This window comes from Psammomys obesus, unplaced genomic scaffold (genome assembly GCF_907164565.1).
Source record: "Psammomys obesus unplaced genomic scaffold, mPsaObe1.curated_primary_1811, whole genome shotgun sequence".
NCBI classification, from domain to species: Eukaryota; Metazoa; Chordata; class Mammalia; order Rodentia; family Muridae; genus Psammomys; species Psammomys obesus.
Window position 1 is genome coordinate 2,211,523 of NW_026596079.1, and position 21,112 is coordinate 2,232,634.

General features: G+C 51.0%; 1 long non-coding RNA gene across 1 annotated transcript in view; it reads left to right on the top strand.

Annotated features, from left to right (window-relative positions):
* LOC129690706 (uncharacterized) overlaps window positions 1-20,213 on the top strand; it is a 40,604-nt gene extending 20,391 nt beyond the window's left edge. The window contains exon 3 of the long non-coding RNA XR_008722357.1: window positions 17,891-20,213. This is a non-coding gene — a long non-coding RNA (uncharacterized LOC129690706). The remainder of the gene's footprint in view (window positions 1-17,890) is intronic.
* The last annotated feature ends 899 nt before the right edge of the window (window positions 20,214-21,112 follow it).

Sequence of the window (21,112 nt, forward strand, 5' to 3'; positions counted from 1 at the left end):
AGTGTGTCTCATCTCTTCTGTATGCTGGTATGCACAAGTGTGTTCGTGCTTCTGAATTCTAGGAAGAACACTTGGCATCAGGTGAGTATGCCACCATGGCTGGAAGATGGAGTATCCTTTCTTGTCATCTTCAGCATGTTCTTCTTCATCATTGTTCCTGTGATCTGCAAACTTCCAGTGTAGAGTGGACAGAAGTAGGTACATGGAACACTGAGTTTCATTCCTCCTGGGTGATGCCACAGGGGCTGCTCAAGCCTGGGAAGACAGAAGTAGACAGGACCACATGGTTCTTTCTGGGGCTCATACACCTGCAGAGGTCCTTTTTCAGTAGATCTTGTTGGGTCAGAGTGAGTATCCCCAGAGGCTGACTGTAGTCGTTGAACTGCTCCTGGGGGACACCCTAGCATGGGAAAGCACGTTGCCAAATGAGGCCCATGGTGATTGTGGCACTGGAGGCCTGATGCCAGCCTCTGCACTGCCCTGTCCACTCTTCTCTCAGGCCAGGGGCAGCTGCTGGCATGTTCCCCTGTGGGAGAAAAGGGCTTTAAAGGGTTTGGGGGAACCTGTTTTATGTGGCGCCCAGAGTGTAATCCTGGGTGTATCTTCCTGCCTTCCTGGAGGGAGCTGTGTAGGTACATAGGTGGTATGAGCCATTTTTTCTTTGCTCATCTTCCTGATCCGTGGGCTCTGTGGGGCATTATTCTCCTTGACACCAGTCTCCCTGTTCGGTGGCTCCAAGCATAAACATGTCCTATCTGGATGTGTAAGATGCTGTTCCTGGCTAGGAAGAGCAGGGTGGGACCTTCAGGGCTGGGTTGTGGACAGTGGCAAGGGAATTGACCTATGCTTATAGCCATGGGGACACTTACTGTCTAGCATGATGCTGGCTCTGAGCTGGATGCGTGCTTAAGCCCATTGCACACTTGGGGTGAAGTCCTGGCCCTGAGGCAAGCGTGGAGGGAGGTAGGGAGAGCATGGAGTGGTGTGTGTGTGTGTGTGTTGACCTTTTTAGTCATTTGTCCTGCAGATAGACAGCTGCCCTTGGTAGTTGCCACCCCAGGTCTGGGAACCCAGTGGCTTGGGTGCAGGGTCAGGATGACTTGGGAACATCCGCCTGTAAATGTGCAGTGCCACCTGCTGTGTGTTGCTGTTGCGTGTTGCAGGCTCTAGGGCCATAGGAACAGCCTAGACTGTGTTTGAGTTCACCCCCACCTAATTTCCAATGGTAGACAGTGATACCTGCAGCTGGCAGAGAGGCTTGGAGCACCTCAGGAGCAACATCGGGCTGCCTCTTGGAGGGGGGTGGGGGCAGGGACCTGAGTGACCATCCAACAAAGCATCCTCCTGCAGCCCATGTTTTTTCCCCACTTGCCGCACCCCCCCCCCCCAGTCACTCTGGCTGGTGTGTCAGAGCTCTGAGCTCTAACTTACACACCAGTGAGATCCCTCTCACAGTGTCCGCTTCAGTGTTTTTCGTACTCTAAAATGGGCGACCACCAATACCTTCTAACTCCAGAACAGTCCCATCGACCCAGAGTGAAACCCTTTGTCCACAAGCATTTACTTTCTGGCCCCACTTCTGAGCAGCCTGGCAGCTGTGGCTAGCTCTGTGGAGTTTCCCATTCCAAACATCTATAAAAGGAACCTGACTTCCCAGCATCCTTTAGGCCTGGCTTTGTACGCGGATCTCCATGTAAGACTCCAGTATGGTGTCTGTCAGCTCCTCCTTGGCACCGGAACACCCTTCCTTCTGGTTGTCTTGGACAGTGCACAGTTTTGACAGTGCTAGTGCAGTGAGCAGACGTTTGGCTCTCTGGTGTTCAGCATGCTGAGTCGTGGCAACTGTATGGCCTTGCTGTACCTGCAAACATGAGCTGCTTCCTAGAACATCTCCGTGCCCCCTCCAGCCTGTCCCCACGTAGAGTTGACCTGACTGGGCCTTTTCCTGCAGTTCATGTCACGGGGCCCGCACATTTCTTTATGTCTGGTATGATAGGCATCCTTTGCTCTGCCCTGTTGCTTCAGTGGTACTCATGAGACCTGTGTGTGGTTATGCAACCCGTGCACTCCTCCCTCTGTGGTCTGTCTCTGGTGTTCGGGATGGATGGTTGTGTCAAGGTTACTCTGAACACGAAGAGGAATTCACGGGATACATGTTTCCAACTCTGTTGGTGAATGCCAGTATGCCTGGCAGGTCAGATGGTCTTTATTAGAGGCTGCCAGACGGCTCTGTGGCATGGTGACCCCCACCATGTACCTGCTGGCCAGACACAAGCTTCCCACGCGTCTTGTGGGCTGACTGATGTTTTTCTGGCTGTGTTTTCGCTCTGGCATCCTCCAGCAGTTCTCCCTTAACTATGTGAATCTCAACGTGAGGCGGAGTCACTAGGCTTAATGCAGATACGTGGCTTCATGTCGTTCTCTAGCTTTCTCCTTTTCACTGTGTTGCCTAGGCTGCCCTGGCGCTCTGTGTCACACCAAGGCTATCCTCAGACTCTTGATCCTCCTTCCTCGGTTTCCGGGTGTGGGGACTGCAGGTGCACACCGCCCCGCCTGGCTGCTTATCATCTTTTTTTCAGTGCTCTGCCTTCTGATGATTTCTGCTGGGATTTCTTGGTGCGGAGGTCTTGAGTGGGAGAGGGAGGAAGGCAGTGGGCAGAGTGAGTCCCTCAGCTGATCATCTGCTGGGGGCATCCACTGCACTGGTCAGGTGGGCAGAGATAGCCTTTGTGACTTGTCCCTTTCTCTTCAGCTGTGGGCTGCTGGCCATGCCTGTTCTATTCCTGGCTCCAATGTCCATAATCATCATATTATTGGAAATATTTTTGCTTTAGCTTTTGCCTTTTAATTTTCATAGATTGTATTTTGATTTATAGAATTTTATTAAAAATGTGACACCAAATCTCTCCCTCTGTGTATGTGTGTGTGTGTGTGTGTGTGTGTGTGTGTGAGTGTGTTTGCAACATTACTTTCATACTTATTTTCTTTAGGTTCTGAATGATTTATTTTACAATTATTTTTTTCCATTATTTAACCCCTTATTCCACCTGGAACTTACCTGGATGTAAATTATGAAATGGAGAACAGGCTGCCATTTTCCCAAACCAGTCACTGGTATGTCTGGCCTTTTAATTTGAACGAGGAGTCTGCTGAGGAGTGGATGAAGGGTGCACTAGAGATGTGAATGCAGAGGTTGGGTTTCCTGACCCTCCTTTGGCCAGGAGCAGAACTGGGGTGGGAAGCCATCAGAAGAGAGGGGAAGGTAGGCCTGAGTGTTGCTGCAGGTGTGTGGGGGCTCTCTGCAGCAGCAGCAGCAGCAGCAGCAGCACAGCAGCCATCATCTCTGCCAGTATGTTTCCCTCTCCTGAATCAGCATGGCAGTTTAGCTGAGGCCGTGTGGAAGTCTGCTGGAAGTGTGGTCAGCTGGAGTAGGGCAGGCCTTTCCGATTGGCGTCTAAGTCAGGCGCCTGCAGGGCTGGGTGCCATGCCGCTGGCCGCAGTGACATCTGCGTTTCTACATGGTAGAGGCAGAGAGAAGCGAGCTATCTGGTACCCAAAGGGTGCCCATCCCGTCGTGGCAACATTCTCTAGATCCAGTCACATCTCAGGGCTCCTCCTACCATTGTCCTGGGAGTTGATTTCAGTGTGTGAATTTGGGGCCAGAGCTACCGGGCACTATGTTGTCCTCTGAGTTCTGGTTGCCCTTGAGGGGAATAGGAGACAAGGTGCCTGTGTTCCATTTGCGGAAGGTGTCCCTGCCTTCTTCCGGGAACTCCACAGGGTGGGCTTTGTGTGTGGGGTGATCAGGAAATGTGAGGGGACTTTTTAAAGGTCGCCTGCTTGTCAAGTCTACATCCAGATGATATTGTGGTGTTGGGGGTTTGGGGGTGTGGTCACTTCAGAGAGCAGAGATAGGGTTTCTTTGCTATTGGCACAGTGTGGGGTCGTGACCTTATATGCCAGGCCACTGCTAGGAGGGCACCCTAGCATCTGCCTGCCTCCTGCTCTCAGGGCGCCACCAGTCCATCCTGTGCTCATGCTGTGTCTGGGCCCATGTAGCAGCTTCAGTCAGGAGACCAGGGAGGACTGTAGTGAGTAGTAGGTAGGAGTCCCTGGAAAAGAGCAGCCGTCTCCTCCCAGTGGTCTGCCCAGTGCTTTTAGAGCCTGGGTCCTGGCTTCCTGAGCCATGGTGGAGGTCGATGGCACATTGAGAATGTCTGCCTTACCACTTCCCTCCTAGTGGATGAGGCCCAGCTGGGCTAGGTTATGGTCTCAGGAGCCTTTATGACCATCCCAGCTGTCCTTTGAAGGTGGCCAGTCCCAAGACAGCTCCCATGGCCTCAGCCCAGGTCTGTGCCCTGTGGTGTCTTCAAAGACCAGATGGCTTGCTTCCCAAGGGATTGGGGCTCTCACTGGGCTAGGATCATGTGCTTATTGGCCAATCCTGGGAGCTGCCCCACTCTTCCCAAGTCCAAGAGAATCTTTGGGGGCAGGGCGCAGAGGCAGCCTGATAGGGGAGGATCAAGAGGGAAGGCAAGACATAGACAGGACCAGAAAGGAGCCTAGAGGCCTAGGAGGGTGTCCCGCTGTCCTCTTGGCTTTCCTTTTCTCTCTCCTGAAACTTAACCATTGTTTTTCTTATCCACCCAACAAACAGTTGCAGAGGAACCCCCAGCTCTGGCGCCAGGTGCTCAGTGCCGACAGCTAAGGCTTGCAGTGAGCCACTGCCGAACTTCCTCCTGGCCACCTGCTGCCCCTTCTGCCCAGCATCTGTGCTCTGGAGGCCCTGCTGGCACCCAGCCTTCAGAGTGTCTGTCAGTGTGGACTGATCCCTGGGTCCCAGCTCTGCATTTCCAGTGAGGTGGTTTCCCGGCCTTTGCGGTTACCCCATCCTGCACCCATCCTTCGTCCCACAGCCTTTGTCCTCCCCGCTGCTCCCCTTTCAGCTCTGTGACTGAACCCTGTGCCTTGTGCAGGGTTAGTACTCTACCACTGAACTACATCCACAGCCCGCCCTTGTCCTCTTAATGGTAGCATTGCCAGTGAGGAGACTGCAGTGCCTGTGTGCCATCACAGATAAGGCTGTTGACATGAAATAGGCACAGCGAAATCTCTCTTCTAAGTGTTCGGGGACTGTGAGATTTATCGTCTGGCAGGACAGGACTGTTTGCCCTCCTGTTCTTGGGTAGGCCTGACCCGGTGTCTTACAAGGGATTTGTTGACTTTCTCTAAGCTGGTCGTCTCACAGGCATAATCATAGCCGGAGTATTTGTGATTGCTAGTTAACACTGTCACATCATCCTTTGGGTATCCCTAGATCCTGACAGTGATGTCCCGGAGTGCTTGCTGGGAGCAGCACTCCACTGTGGCTCCATCTTGTGCCTGACACTTACAGTGAGAACACTTTCCTGGAAGTGCTTAGTCAACACTTTCATCCCGCCTGGCTTCTTCAGAGTGTTGTCAGTGGATGGAATAGGGTTCCAGCCTGGTATCCTTATCTTACCTCCTTAGAGAGGCCACTGCACTGGCTAACCGAGTTCCTGAGAGAGACATCTGTTGTTACTCTCACTGTGTTCCTGGTACAAGGTCATGAGGAATTCTTCTCTGTCAACTTCTAGGCCTTTATAATTTTTGATTTTTTTTAAAAAACATTTATTTAACTGTCTAATTATTATTTCTTGCTTGGTTATCTCTTTCCTTGCATCTGTTACTCTTGTAAGTGTTATTGAGGCCCCTGTGGTCTGAGAGCTCTAGCATCTGTCTGCCTGGTCACCTTCTCTTTGTCCATGTGCTTCCCTGTGGGGGAATCCAGCACCTTGTCTCCTGGCTGTGTCGACTGCTGACCAGCTCCTCACAGGCACCCTTCATTTCTGCTGTTGGTGTTTATTACTTCTGGCATTCGTGATTCTCAGAGTTCTTACCTCTCTGTAGAGTTTTCCATGGTTCCAGCCTGTGGTCTGCTCCCTTGGAGCCTGTGATGTGTCACAGTCGTTTTAGGGTCTTAGTCTGAGATCGAGACCTGGCTGGCGTCATGCTCTCAAATACCTCGTGGTATAGGGTTGCGGACTCCTGGGATGTCAGAGGTCAGCAGCATTCACGTTCAGAGATAGGCGCATCCTGCTTGCTCGGTGTATTGTGTGGGACTGAATCCTGCCTGTGGCGAGGGTTGCTTTGCCTGGGTGCTGCAGTGGCTATCCTCAGCCTCCCTCAAATTCACAGTCTTCTGCGGTCGCCTTGTGTTTGGGTTGGGCATGTTGGTGATAACTTTTCTGGGGACCTCAGCCTCAGAGGTGGGTAGTCTCTTTCCACCCTCGTGGCCTCTTTCCGCTCTCTGCTCTGCCTGGCTATCCCTGTTCATGTTCCTGGTTCCCATTGCAGCCTCAGTCATGGCAGGCATGGTCCAGGAGTGGGCTTTCTAGGAACCCTTGCCCCTGCAGCTGTCCAGTTGTGCTATGGCTCTTGCTGGTGTTATGAAGCGATTTTTTTCCCACCACCCATGAAGAACTCCTGCTTTCTTTCCAGGGGCAGAGGGTATTTTATTGCTCTTATTGTCTGGTGTCTGTGGATATCCTGCTTGTCTAGGGATCAGCAACTGATGCTTTCAGACCTCTAGCTTGGCCTTGGTGCTGTAGGGAAGAGGGGACTCCCACCCCAACAGGGCTACCACAGTCCTTGTCCCTGCACCCTAGGGGTCCTGTCCCATCTGCTTATGGAGAGGAGGGTGGAGTCACTGTGGTACCCAGGCTGTTCCACTGTCTGAGAACAGGTTCTGGTGATGCTCAGAAAATGACTGTGTGGCTCACCATTTCTGCCCATAGCACTGCTCATTATGCCTGGTCTGTGCTTGCTTTTTATTTTGTGGGCTGTCCCATTTTTCCTCTGGTGGCCTCTTCCCTAGCAAACTTCCCCTTTCCCACAGGAATATTTTCTTTCTGTGCTTGCACATTCGTGTTTCGCCTTTTACAGTGACAGCCATGATCTGTTGGAAGATACTCCTTTTCATTATGTGAGGCATGAATCGATTTTTATTTTTCCACATGGCTGGCCAGATGTCCCAGAACCACTTAGGGAAAACTCGTCTTTGATCCTGGGTGCTTCGTTTATCTCACACTGCATTTCCATAGTTGCTGGGACCTATTTTTAGACCTCCCCTCCCTATTCCCTGGTCTGTTTGTGTTTTCATGCACAGCGTTTTAATTATAGGGGCTTTCTAGCATTTTTAATAACAGCTCTGTTGTCATGTCATCCAGATACCAAGGCTCACCCCTTTCAAATGTACAATTCAGTGGGTTTGGCCTATTCATAGAGTGGTGTACCCGTGCTACCACTAAAATCTAGAACATTCTCCACCCTGGTTAGCAGCTTCTCCCTGGCCCTCTCCAGCTCCCCGCCGTGTCTCAGGTTTGCACACCATGGCCATTTCATGCAGGCAGAACGAGGCTGTTGGTGCCTGGCTGTGGAATGCATTCAGGATCCACCCACGCTGTGGCATGTGCCAGTACTCTGCTCTAGGATCTGCTCGAGTCTGCCAGTTCTAGGCCTTTCTGTTTGTTTGGTGTCTTCCTGTATGTTCTCATACATTTGTTTTCCCACATGAACTTCCCTGTCAATTTGTCTAGCTCCATAAAGATGCTGTTGGCGCACTCCCTCCGTGTGGTGGGAGAATGAGTGTCTTTGAGAAACAGAGCTGTTGCATCCAGAGACTGGAACACGTCTCGACAGAGCTATGTTTGGGGCTCCCTCTTAGGCCCTTTTCCAGTCTCGTGTTTCACTTCCTCTCAGGTCCACTGCTGTGTTGCTGCTGGAGCTGGGATTTCTCCATTCTCTCCTCAGCCTGGCAATTTGTGTGAGAAGGCTGTTGATTTCTTCTTCTTTAGGACTTTTTATTTTTACTTATGCATATGCCTATGTATCTGTGAGTATAGGCAGGTGCTGTTGGGGGCCAGAAGAAGGTTTTTAATTCCAAGGAGCTGGGTTATTGGGTGGTTGTGAGATGTGCAAGGTGGGGGCTGGGAGCTGAACCCCAGTCAAATGTTGTTAACCACTGAGTCATCTCTCCCGTCCCAAGCTGTTGGTTTCTGCATATTAATATTTCATCCCAGTGTTTGGATGTTAACTTGTATCTCTAGGGTCTCACGCAGACTGTGGTGCTACTTGCAGAGACAGAGTTTCATTTTGGCTATGTGACTTCTTTCTTCCTCGTTTCAGTGGCTCTAGCTGGCCCACCCAGAAGATGTTGGATCTTCCAGAGAAAATCCATACATCTTCCCAAGCTTTGCAAGCAGTTCGTGGTGTCTCCTTGTTAACTAAGACGCTTTGTTTAAGGGTAGACAGGTATTTATCACCAAAGATGCCTTCTTGAGCCATTTACTAGCAACAGGTGTTGAGTTTTGTGCGTATATTTGTAGCATCCGTGGAGAACCCCAGGAGCACTCTCTTGTAGGTCCGTTAATAAAGGATGCCACGTTGAACCAGCTGTGCATCCCTAGGGGGAAAAAATTCAGCCAACAAGGCCTTGAATCTTGTTTGTTAATGTTAAACTTACTGTTTTCCAGTTGATATTTACACTGATTTGTGGTTTTCTTTTGGTTTCGGACTGTGTATCAGGTTTAAATATCACTGTTACATGAGAATCATAAAAGCAGTTAGAACCAGGGCCAGTGAGATGGTTCAGTAGGCACTTGCTTCCCACCCTGCACTTGATCCCTGGGACAGAACCGGTGCTTGCAAGTCATCTTCTATGTCCTACTCTCCTACCCCTTCCCCCAAACATGCAAAAACAAACAAACAAACAAAAAACATTTCATAGAATTAAAAAAAAGTAGTTAACAAATTCCCGAATAATCAGAATTTTTTTCATATTTCTGGTGGTCTGGATCCATTTTCAGAGCAGGGAGAAGCTGTCTTGTGTCCCTGCAGCATTGTCTCGGAGCTCCTCGGGGCAAGTTTTGATCCTTTGCCTGTCCTTTCCCTAGCAAAAGCTTTGTTCTTCCATAGGTCCCAGGGCAAACATCCTTGCCTGGGTGCATTTCCCTTTCCTGTGAACCTTGTTTGCTCAAGTGTAGAGGTGGGAGGGCTGCTGAGTCCATATTCTGCGCTGGGTTCTCTTTCAGCTTCTATGTGGGCCTGCTTGTGTTTCTGTCCATTTTCTTTTCATTTAGAAACAAGGCCTTATGTAGCCCAGGCTGGCCTCGAACTTGCTGCGTAGCTAAAGGAGCTCTTGAGCTCCTAATTCTTCTGCCTTCGTCTTCTGAGTTCTGGGACTGAAGGACTGAAGGCGTGGGCTATTGAACCCAGTTTAACATAGTGCTAGGGGTCAAACCTGGGGCCTGTGCACACTAATCAAACTTGCTACTAAGTGAGTCACATCCTAGCCCCTCCCAGTTTTCTTGATTAAGTTGGTTGTTGGATGTCTATCTGTTAATTTTTTTCAGAAACAGCATTTTGATTTATTAATTAGGTTTCATGTTTTCTATTTTCTGCCTCATTGGTTTTTGCTTTTATTTGCATTATTTCTTTCCTTGTGGCTATTTTTGAATTATTTTGTTGTTCTTTTTTTTTTTTTAACCTTTTGAGCTAAAAACTAGTTCATCTGTTCTCAGTTTTTCACAAAACGTTGTTTAGACTTAGCCATTCCCTCCTATTCCTTCTTTAAAGGTGTCTGACTGATTTCTAAATGTAGTAGTTTCCTTATCAGTGTGTTAGTTTCTTCCCTTCTGTTCATCTTGTGGAGGGGTATCTCCTGCCCCTCCTCGCACAAAGGCTTTTTACTGATCCCCTTTCCAGAGGCTCAGGGGGCCTTCTCTGTTCTCCCTCACATCTGTGGGTACCCTGCATGTCTCAGGCCATGCACGGGTCAACAGTTACCCTCAATCACCTGCTTGACCTTGACCTTGGTGCCTTAGGGAGAGGGGCACCTCTCTTTCTCTTTCTCTGTTTATATTTTTCCTTTTCCCCCAAGGGTTGTTTATTAGATGATTTTTGTGTGGAAAGGGCTTCTTGGTTTGGTAAATACCCGAGTGTACATCCGTTTAATTTTGTTCCTGTCTCTGAGGTAGGTGGGATCTTCAAAGCCCTACCCTGACTGGGATGGAGTCTTGCCATGGAGGCCAGACCTAGCAAACTTCCTGCCTCAGCCTCTCAAGTCTGGTTGTTAACCTAAAGTTTTAAAGAAAAGACAGCTTGGCGAATGGATTTGGAGAACTTTTAAGTATCCTGTTTATTAGCCTTTCTCTCACTGGCTGTAGTGCTCAGGGGACATTATTCTTCCCAAGTCAGGTCTCCTCATGATAGCTGTGGCTCTGCCTTCCTTTACTTGGGGGAAGTCATCTCAGTTCTTTTCTGAGTCTGGGGCAGTGAGTTACACTTCTTTTCCCCTGTCTGTGCTCACCTCACAAGTTAGAATTCTTTTTAAAAGACGTATTGATTTACTTATTGTTTGTTTGTTTATTACGTAGGCAGTGTAGTTAGCATTCTGCCTGCGTGTACACCTGTATACCAGAAGAGGGCACCAGATCTCATTATAGATGGTTGTGAGTTACCATGTGGTTGGTGGGAATTGAACTCCTGACCTTTGGAAGAGCAGCCAGTGCCCTTAAACTCTGAGCCATCTCTCCAGCTCCCTCAAGTTAGAATTCTTGCTGGCTGTAGTGGCTTAATGTTGCCAGCAGAAGACTCCATAGATGGATCCGTACTTGGATGGCATTATTAGGAGGTAGGAGGACACTCAGAAGTGGAGCTTGGTTCCTGGGTACACTGGAAGGATGTATTACAACCCCAGCTTCTTTCTCTGTCTTCTCTCTACCTCCACTGTGAGGTGAGCAGCTTTGCTCTTGTATATCCTCCTTTCCAGAAATAACAGCATGGAGCAACTGTGTTCTGACACCTCGCAAACCATGAGTAGAAAGGAATCCTGTGTTCTTTAGTTTGTTTCTCTTAGGGATTTTGTCAGAGTTGTGGAAAGCCACTATTTCACCATCACCTATTTTCATGCTACCTGTCCTGGCTGATTGTGTCCTTATGTCCTCCTGAGATGCCCTGATCTTGTCTGAGTCTCCTTCCCATGCTCCTGTGTGAGAAGCATGGGACTTGTCTTTCCCCTTTCCCTGGGGATAGCCGCTCCTCTCGGGAGCCTCAGTTCCTCTTATTCCTTTATCGAAGAACAGTTTTTAGGAGCTAAGATGGATGTGCTGGTTAAAGCCTCAGAAGCGGCAGTGTTGACACAGCTTAATCAGAGAGTGTGCAGACATGTGCAGGGGGCTATGTAATTCCCACAGCCTATGCCCATGTTTCTCTGTGCATATTACAAATGATGAATACATGCCAGTTCCTCTAGATGCTGAGCTCCTCAAAGGTAGATGAGCAAGGGATTGGCCAGAGAGATGTGGCAAGGGAAAGGGTGCTGCCCTCTTTCTCTGTAGCTTCTGGGCCAGATGGAAGGCCAGACCTTCATGTCTGGTGTCGAGAGCACTGAAATGAGCCGCACGGAGTGGAGGAGACACTGCAGCCTGTGCCACTGTGGTACACTTGGACCTTGTTCCAGGTCCCTTCCTTCTTTGTTTCTCTGCCCCTTTCTCTCCTAGATCCACTCTGCTTACCTGAAATACTGGGCTTTGAACTGCTTTGGCAAATCCCTAGCATGGGTGCCCCTGCTTCTGCACTAGGCCCACGGGGCATATCTGCTGTCACTCAAGACCCCTTTTGAGTCTAGAGCAGACATTTTCTCCACATTTACAGTGCAGTCTCGGGAGTAAGCATGTGTGGATTCAAGGTTTGGCCTTTGGTTGAGTTAGGGCTTACAGTGGCAGGTCACCAAGACTTGTGTGAGGTTGTGGCCTTTTTATAAAGTCTGTTTGTGTGGCTTTATGTCCCAAAGATGCATTCATGTGGCCGAGGAGGTAGTGGCCGGTGGAGGATGGCAGAGGTCCAGATGGCATTAGTCAAAGCTTGGAGGCTCTGGTATGGGCTGACTCATGACATCCTGCCTGGCTTGGGAGATCATCATCACCTGGACCATCCTAGGAGGAGCAAGGCAGCCATGCCTCCCAACACTGCCTTCACTGGGGGAAGCAGCGCAGCCTGGGGCCTCAAGCCTCTCTTCCTGCACTATAGCATGCCAGGGTGGAACACAGTGCAGGAGAGTCCCCCTCCCCCCAACCATCTCTCTACTGTTAGAGGCCCCTCGGGATGTGGTAACACTGCCATAAGGTGGCAGCTAGGAGATTGGTCCGTTATTTTGAATTGTGAGCTGCTTGGGACCAGGAGCCCTTTCTAAATTTCAGAGTTGAGTAGGGGCTGGAACATGAAGTTGGGGGTAGCCAGCGTCTGGAGCTCCTGTCTGGGGATTGACTGCGCCTCATGCTTTATTGTTGATGTGCATGTCCACCCTGTGATGTCCCCTCTGACTACCGTTTTGCAAAAGGGGAACAGGTTTTGGGGCCGTTGGATTGACTGAGACATTGTCTGCTGGAGTCCAAGTGGAAACCTGACCCAAGTTTCTACTCCTAGGCTGGAACTTTTTCCTCTGCCTTAAGCTGATCCCCGGGCAGGCACTGTGTGGAGAAGTCCAGAGAGGGTGGGAGCATCTTGGGCAGTGCAGGACACATGGTATTATCAGCAGGCTCCATGAGGCTGCAGAAAAAATCAGGAAGCAGCAAGTTTTGCTTGGGGAGCTGGTGGGGTTCTTTACAGTGTGATTGTTGTTCACTCCCTCCTTGACCTGCGGGGTCATGTGTTGGGTGTAGGGTGGTCCGTAGTAGCAAGTAGAGAGCTGTGCCAGTGAGCCTTGGCGTGGCTGTCTGTGGAGGTGCCCTGCACAGCCAGCCTCTGAGCTACAGATTTGGGGGCTCTGACAAACCTCATTAAGTTTTTCTTCTTTATCTTTTAGTTTTGTTTTGCCAAGAAAATAATTTTTCCTGCCAGGGCAGGCTTTGGGAGAAGGCTTTTCTAGGGCTTGGGTCCAGTGTGTGTCTCCTCTGTGTGTAAGGCAGGACCTGGGGTGCAGGCCATGTGCAGTAGTGGTGGCATTAATCCAGCTACTGACCATGGCTTTGGTGCTAATCCTAGTCCCACTCCTTGCACTTGGGACTCCTAAGGTACAGGTGTGTCCCTGTAGGCTAGACAAGCTGAGCTTCTGGGAGACTGAATTCTACCCTAGGCCACCATTTATGCCTGAAATACAAGGGGAGGACAGGTACCAGAAAGGCCATAAAGCTGGCCTGCCTACCTTGTGACAGGGAGGTCATGTTGAAGGAAAGGGACATACACAGACCCTTTGGAAAGTCTAAAGTCATATCCATAGAGTAGTGATACGGAATTAACATGGAGTCCTCCCAGGGTTCACCTAATGATCCATGGCTTGAATTCTCAGGATTATGTGTCCTTACCTATGTGGTGTTTTCTGTTAGCAGCAACCCATCTGTGTGACAACTGTGGCACCATTCTCTGCTTGTCCCTGAGTAAGAGAGTCCACCAAGGAGAGGACATGCCTGGCTGACCTTTTCTTCTGTGTGTGATTCCTTCCTCCAGTCCTAGGAGGGAGGCCACTACTCACTGATGAGTGACAAAGCATGGGTCAGGGGATGTGGCAAGCCTCATTTACTAGGGAGCCCCTCAGCTCACAGAAGAGGAGAGCCCCGTCCTAGGGATTATGATTTCTTGTCAGCCGTTGAGAAGGGTAGCCCCAGCTTGGGGGTTCTCCATGGGAATGGGTTCTGGAAGGGCTGGAAGCCAGGACATGGAAATTGAAGTCAGAGCCTGGCCTAGGGTCCAGGCCCTGGGACCCTAGCCTGGTACTGTAGATGGGAGTATTGGCAGGTGGCAGTCAATTGGCTGGGGTCTTCCTGTTTCTGGGTCTGGGTGCTTTGTCTTGGATTAGGGCTTAGCTACTGGGGCAGCAGCAGGCCTGAGGTAGGCGTTCCCTGGCACCCCCACTTCCTCTGGCACCCTGTAAACAGGATCTGGACAGTGCAAGGACAGATGGCTCCCTTCAGGCTGGCAGGGGCTTGGGGTCCCTGGGAAGAGGTGGCGCCAGCCTGGAGAGCCCAAGGCCGGAGGGGCTGGTAGCTGGCCTTGGCAGCAGTCACGGAAACCGCATGGTTGGAGGCCTCCTTGGGAGCAAGTGAACATTGTCTCAGTGGTTTCTCTTTAGCCTCAGTGGATCAGCCTCAGGGTTCTTGGGCACAACAGCCTAGCAGCTTCCGCCCACCCCTCTGGCCAGGCCCTGCTGGCAGCTTCCGCCTGCCTGGGCTGTGAACCTGGCCTCTGTTCAGCTTCTCTAGCTCATCGTTGCCCACTCCGACCTTACCACACCCCCTAGGGCCTCCTGGATTCCCACATGCCTGGCCCATCCCTTCCTGCCTTATCCTGTAGCCCTTGTCCTCCACTCTTGGCTCCTGCTAGATCCTCTTGCCTGCGTGTAGTCCCCAGTTCTGGCCTGCCTCCCTCTGGAGGCCTTAGGTACATTACAAGGTCCTGGACCCTTAGCACTCTGAGCCACCAAATGTACCATGACACTTCAGGAAAAGAGACAGGCCTCAGATCAGCCCTGAGGCCTGGTTCCTTCCCTTCCTTAGCTGAGTAGTGGCTGTGGTTTCCCCATCACCTTCTGCCTCCTGATGCTTTTGCCTCTGTGCTTCATGTCACCCAGTGTGGCTTCGGGAGGCTCTTATGTCTCAAGTCCTGTTGGAGCTCGCAAGAGCAGGGGTGCAAACTCATCCTGCTGGTGGCCATGGTGTCTGTGACGGGCAGTGTGCTTGCTTGGAAAAAGAGCTGCATAGTGCAGTGACACAGCCTCCTGCCGTGTCCCAAACTCTGCTGACTCGGCAGCTGACCTTGGACAAGTTGAGCCTTTAGCCTCCCTTTCTTCAAGTAGAGCTTGTGTTTCTTGCAAGGGAGCTGTGAGAATTAAGATGTCTGATACAGGTGAGGTGGATTTGACCTCCGGCCCCCTCTCCTGAGGTGTGGAGCCAGGTGTGTCTTATCTGCCTCTTGGCTCTCCTGGTTCCTCTGTAAATAGAACTCATTCAAGCACTGGCCTTGTGGAATTGGAGGGTGCCCTGTGACGTGAGCTGTGCTCAGTCCCTGAGGTCACCTTGTTTCCATGCCCCTACTCCCCTCAGTAAAGGATCAGGGATGAGTCTGTGGTGGACAAGTACTGGAATATCTGTGAACTGCAGCAGACGTGGTCCCCAGTTCACACAGGGTGGTTGGCTGAGGCACTTGAATGGGGCTGGCTCTGGGAAGGGTGACTCCACATGGCACTCAGTTTCCCCAAGGAAGGCCGTGTTTCCTTCAGCAGCAGGAATCAAACTTTAGAATGCAGGGATTCCTGGTAGATGAGGGCCCACGTGGGATTCTGAGGTGAGGCGTGGCAGGAGAAGGTGGGATAGGAGCTGGTTGCAGGATATGGGCAGAGACAGAGAGGAAGTTGGGGATATAGTGTGGGCAAAGGCACTGGGGTGGAAGATAGCCTTGGTGCTGACGAGTGGGATCCCAGAAAGCAGGCTAGAGCAGAGGAAACACTGGGGCTGAAGTGGCCCTGCTTCCACAGGCCAGTGAGGGCACTGATGCCTGCAGACCGTCAGAAGTCCTGGGCCAGTCAGGACTATCGACTTGGTCCACATTGGTTAACTATGGGAGGGCTCTTGTGGTAGAAGGCTCAAGTTTTGTCCCGAGGCTGTAACATGCCTGTAATTTCGCTTGGTGCAGCAGAGTGCCTGTGGGTCTTGGCGGTCTCCCAGAGACGGGCATGCATCTGCTGGATCCTAGCACCCACCCAGAGCCCAGAAGGGCTGGCTAGGAGGCAGAGGATGCACACTGCTATTTCCTGTTCTTAGACCTCAGCTCTCTGTGTTTCTATAAACGGCCTGCCTTCTTCTCAGCTTCTGAGCAAACACATTCAGCATGCAGCAAAATGAGATCTCAAGTCTGAGCGGGGGATCTGTCATGGCCTGTGCCTGTGTGTATGCCTTAGCCTGCCGCCACCTGAGACAGACCTTGCTTCTTCAAGGTCCTGGGCTGCTTTCCCCATTCCTTTTCCAGACATCCCACCTGTATTCAGGCCCTAGCTTTGGCATAGAAAGCCTGTCAGGAGCTCAGACACCTTCCCACCTCCCTGCAAAGGGTCATCTGCTTTTCAGGGACCCTTGTCAGCTCACTTTACCTTTTCAGGAACCTGTCAGACTGCCCTGCCCTCTGCAGTCCTACATAGTGACCATTCCTGCTGCTCCGGGCTTCTCCTGTTTGGACCTAGCTTGGTCTATTACTCTCCCCTGTAGCATCTCCCTTAGGTGGTGACTTTGACCATCCCCACTCTGTGTTCAGTCAGCTGTCCTCCCTGTGCACATGGCTGTTTACTTTCTGGTGTGAGGAGGTGACAGTACTGGCTACCTGCTTTCTCAGTAAGAGTCTATGACTGGTCCTCTACCCTTCCTGCTGACAGCCAGTTCCCTGGGTTCCCTCTACTCTTCCAGCCCTCGGCCCAGCTCTCTCTGAGGCTAGGGAATATTACATTATTAGCATGGTTCCTGGATGTGTTGGGCCAGTGTAGGGGATGGGTCCACACAGGCACCCAGAGCAGGGGACCCTTCTCAAGAACCTGAGGCCCTGGTCTCCCTCCTGGCTGCCTACCTGGCTCCCGTCTGCTTAGGTTCCTGTAGCTTCCGCTGTTTACAGACATATTTGTCTGACTGATGTTTTGTTGGAGTCTTGCGCACGCAGCTTAATACTTTAAAGTTATACATGCAGAGAGTTTAGGGAGTAAACGAGCTCTACAAGATTAATTAAGAACAGCGTAATCCCCAGTGCCTTTCTACTGCCTCCCCAGAGGAGCTCCTTTCAGGAGATTCCTTTGATATTTATCTTTTCTCTAAATGATGTGCTGTATTGCTACTTGATTTAAAAAAATCATTTAGGCATTATTTATTGACTTGCAAGATGAGAACTGCAGTTTCTATGTCTCTCACCGGCATGCCCACTCCCACACCCACTCCTTCACAGGCAAGTTCTCATGCAGTGCACGTGTGCATGCATGCGCGCGCGTGTACGCGTGTGCACACACTTAACATACAGCATGCAGAGACACACCTGTCTGCCATTCTCCAGCTTCTGTCTCACTTGTGGTCTTCCCCAGAGTTTGTAATGGCCTCTGTGTGTGCAGATTTTATGTTCTTCTCAGGGACTTAATGGAGTCCTTCTTCCAGTTCTTTCTGTCTCGTGTTCTTGCCCCTCAAGGGTCTGGTCCTCCTTTCATCTTCCTGAAATCCCTCCAGAAGCTTCTGCAGGACCTGTTCAGGAAGAGTCCACCTTGCTTAGACACTCGTTGCCCTGGTTTCCCTTCATCTGAGCCAGCCTTTTGTTAGCCACTGGATGAAACCTGCCACTAAGTCTCACGGGGTTAAAGGGCCCTGGTACATTTCTCTGGGGCTGAACACAATAGGACTACGTACAGCAGACAAAGCCCCTGGACCTGGCCATTTCTCTGGTGTGACATAATAGGGCTGGCTGCAGGGCCAAAGTGTCTGCACCCAAAACCTTTCTCTGCCGGTTTCCAGCTGTGCAACGTTATCCCTCCTGTGTGCACATTTGCCTGGTCAGAGCCGAGAGGCTGAGCCTGTGAGCAGCCAACTCAAAGGCCTGCATGTGCACTGTGTACTGACTCCTTCCTGCCACCATTCCTGCTTTCTTTAGTGAGCTAGTCTTTGCTCCACTTCTGGCACACACACCTCCCCTGCCACCCCATGTCAGGGGTCTCTCCCAAAGCAGTCCTGCCATAGGTACCACTCTGTGTCTTACTTCTCAACTGAGCTTCTGGGCTGTCTGGTCCCTTGTCCCTCACACCAACAGTCGTATCACTGTTTTCCATTGAGATTGTTTTCTGTCACTTCTCCAGAAACATCTAGAAAGCAAGGTTGGGAAGAAAACAAAGATGAAGGCAGCCACTGGCACCTGCCTCAGAGCTCTGAGGAGCCTGAGAAACCCAGGGAGGCTCCAGAGGATGATGTGGCGACTGACGAGGAGTCCGCAGAGCCTGCAGTAGTCCCAGAACAACAACAAAAAACAAAAATAAAAGGACAAGTCTTATGGGAGGATGCTCTTCAAAAGATGTTGGATCTCTTCCTTTCACTTCTGCATCTCAGCCAGTGGCCTTCAGGGTCAAAGGTCATGCCTGATGAGCCATGGGGCAGCCAGTGCTGATGACAAGGAGATGTGCATTGGCCTGGAGCTCCTGCAGAAACAGGTTGATACCGAATAGAGCCGGCTCTAGGCCTGCTGGCTGTCCCCCAGCATGGAGCTGTTGTAGATGCAGCCTGCCTGCTGTCTACAAGCACAGAAGTTGAGCCCGGCAAGCCTGGGGTGGCAGACATCGAGGGTGGAGAGGTATGTGGCAGCAAGAAACTCATATAGAACCTGCCCCCAGATGTCCTCCCTAGCTGCTGCATCACCCTGACTCCCAGCAGCAGCAGAATGTCCGAGACCCTGCAGTAATCCAGTATGTATGTGCTTCGGAAACCAGAACCCTTAAACCAGACCAATGGTTCATTACAAAGACTATTTGCATGTAAAGCTGTTGGAGAATTAAAAAAAAAAAAAACAACTGTGTGACACATTGCCGTTTCCAAAGCCTCTGCAAGGAACGGATATGCGATGGAGAGGTGAGAAAGATGGAGGAACAGAGCCATGAGTGTGTGGTGGAGAGAGGTGGAACTAGAGACTCGACAGCAGTGACAGGTGTGAGAGAAGATGCAAGTGGACGGGGGCGGGGTGATCATGTTGTCGCTGAGTAGCACTGACAGGGTGGTTGTGCAGCAGCCCGGAGCTTGCGCTCACTCAGCCCCCAAAAGCCTGCCAAACTGCAAGCTCGCCCTGATTCTGAGCAACGACAGGATGTTCTACATGAACAATGGTTCATTTTCTGGATTGGACCTCCTCAGAAGACCTCTGTGGTCTGTGCTGTCTCTGGAGACCATGTTGATATCTGTGGTCCCCTGTTATATTGAAGCCGAAGGGTCTTGTGAATGCCTGTGGTCTGGGCTGCCACTGGAGGCCATGTTGGCATGACTGTCCTGTGGTGCCATCTGAGGCTAGGTTGATGTCCATGATCTGTGCTGCTGCAGTGGGCCATGTCTGGGTCCATGGTCCTGCCGCAGCCGGGGGTTGGGTTGATGTCATGTGCCGCTGCCTGGAGTCATGCTAATGTCCATGAGGTGGGCTGCCTCCAGGGACTGTGCTGTTATGTCCCGCATTGAGCCAGAAGCCATGATGGTGCCTATGGCCTGTGCTGCAGAAGAGATCCGTGTTGATGTACGTGGTGTACTGCCACCAGAGACCATGCTGTGGCACATGCTGACGTCAGAGACCATGCGGATGATTGTGATCCCTACTATCACCAGAAACGATGTGGAAGTTCATGATCCATGTTCCCGCTGGCTTATAGGGCAAGGAATAGACATTTATAGTGGTATCAATGACTGTGGACTCACAGTTGAGAAAAAGGGCCATAGAAGGCTTTAACCCCCTTTACCCCTCATCTCCCCAAAAGTAACAGCCTAGACAGGGAACCATTGAAGAGAACTTTTAGAAACTGTGATAAAAATGCTGAAGTATAGCTCTCCAGAGTTGATGGCTTTTTGTGAGGGTATGGGTGGGAAGGACCCAGTTTTCTTTAAGGGGCTGGCCACTGGAAGTTTGATCATGCTTTAGTGAGTATATGGGCAACAAAAATTGGACTTCTTCCTTTCCCTCTCCATTCTCCTCCACCACCTCGTCCTCCTCTTCCTTTTCTTTCTTCCAGGAGTGAGTCCTCAAGGATAGAGGGCAGACCTGGGAGGACTCCGTGAGTGTGATGGGGTGCATGATATGAAATTTCCAGATAATCAATAAAAATGTTGTGTGGGGAACAAAAAAAGAAAGTAGAGGGAGACCTTATGACAACCTCACGTAGTTCTCAGGCTACAAGGCCTGAGGGGCCTATAGGGAGAGAGGAGTCCCGAGTGCTCTCGGGGGTCCTAAGCCCTTCCTCTGCCAACTGCCTCCCACCGTGGGGCCGTCTTTCTTCCTGGGCTGCAGGCAGAGCCGTGCAGCCTGCCCCGGGAGCAGATGGGAGTGCCTGCATATCCCGCTACTGTTGTCACGAGGTGCTGTACAGACAGCATACACACCGGGTGGTGTTAACAGTGATAGGCTTATTGTTATTTACTTCAAAATAAACTAATGTGCAGTTGAAAAGAAGCCTGTTTTAGTTTTGAACAGGGTAAATTCTGTAAGCCAGAGCTTTCGGGGTTTCTGATTCTCAGCACTGTCATGGGCCCCAGAAGCTGAAACGGTTGGAGCTTCTGCTGTGTACTTGTCTTGCTAGGCTGAGCCCAGGCCCGTGTATGTGGTGGATATAATGGGGGAGCCTGTGGAGACCTGGCAATCCAAAGTCTGACTTGAGAGGGCCTGCATGGGTAAGGAACAAGGAGAGCAGGGCTCCCAGTGTGGGTAATGTGTATATATGCTTACATTTATTTATTTTGTATAGAGGAGGAGGGGCTGTGAGCCACAGAATTTACGTGGAAGTTAGAGGAGAGCTTGCAGGAGTTGGTTCTTTCCTCCTCCTAAATCTATTCCGCCGTTTTAAATTACGAGTGTACGTGTTTGTGCATGCAGTGCAGGACGGACCCGTGCAGGACAGAAGAGGGCGTTGGGTCCCATGGAGCTGTTGTTACCGACAGTTGTGAGCCACCTGATGTGAGCGCTGGGTACTGGGTTTGAGTCCTTTGAAAGAGTAGCAAGTCAGCTTAGCTGCTGAACCATCTCTCCAGCCCCTTCTGCTCTGTCATCTTTGTAGAGGTAGCAGAGAGCTTCTTCCCAGAGTCCTTGAGAGAGAAAACAGGGCATACCCTCACCTTGGCCCTGTTTCACTGTTCCCATATGTTCACAGGTAGAACAAATAGCCACCTACAGTGACCATTTGGTGGACATCAAAGCTCTGGGGTTGTTGAGAAGCCTGAGATGGCCCTGAGAATGGGTACAGAGGAGCCAGGTGGGCCTGAATGGACCTGAGTGGGCCTGTGTTCCGAACCTGAACTCTTCCTTCCTTTCCTCTTTCCTCTCCCCATCTCTCTGGTAT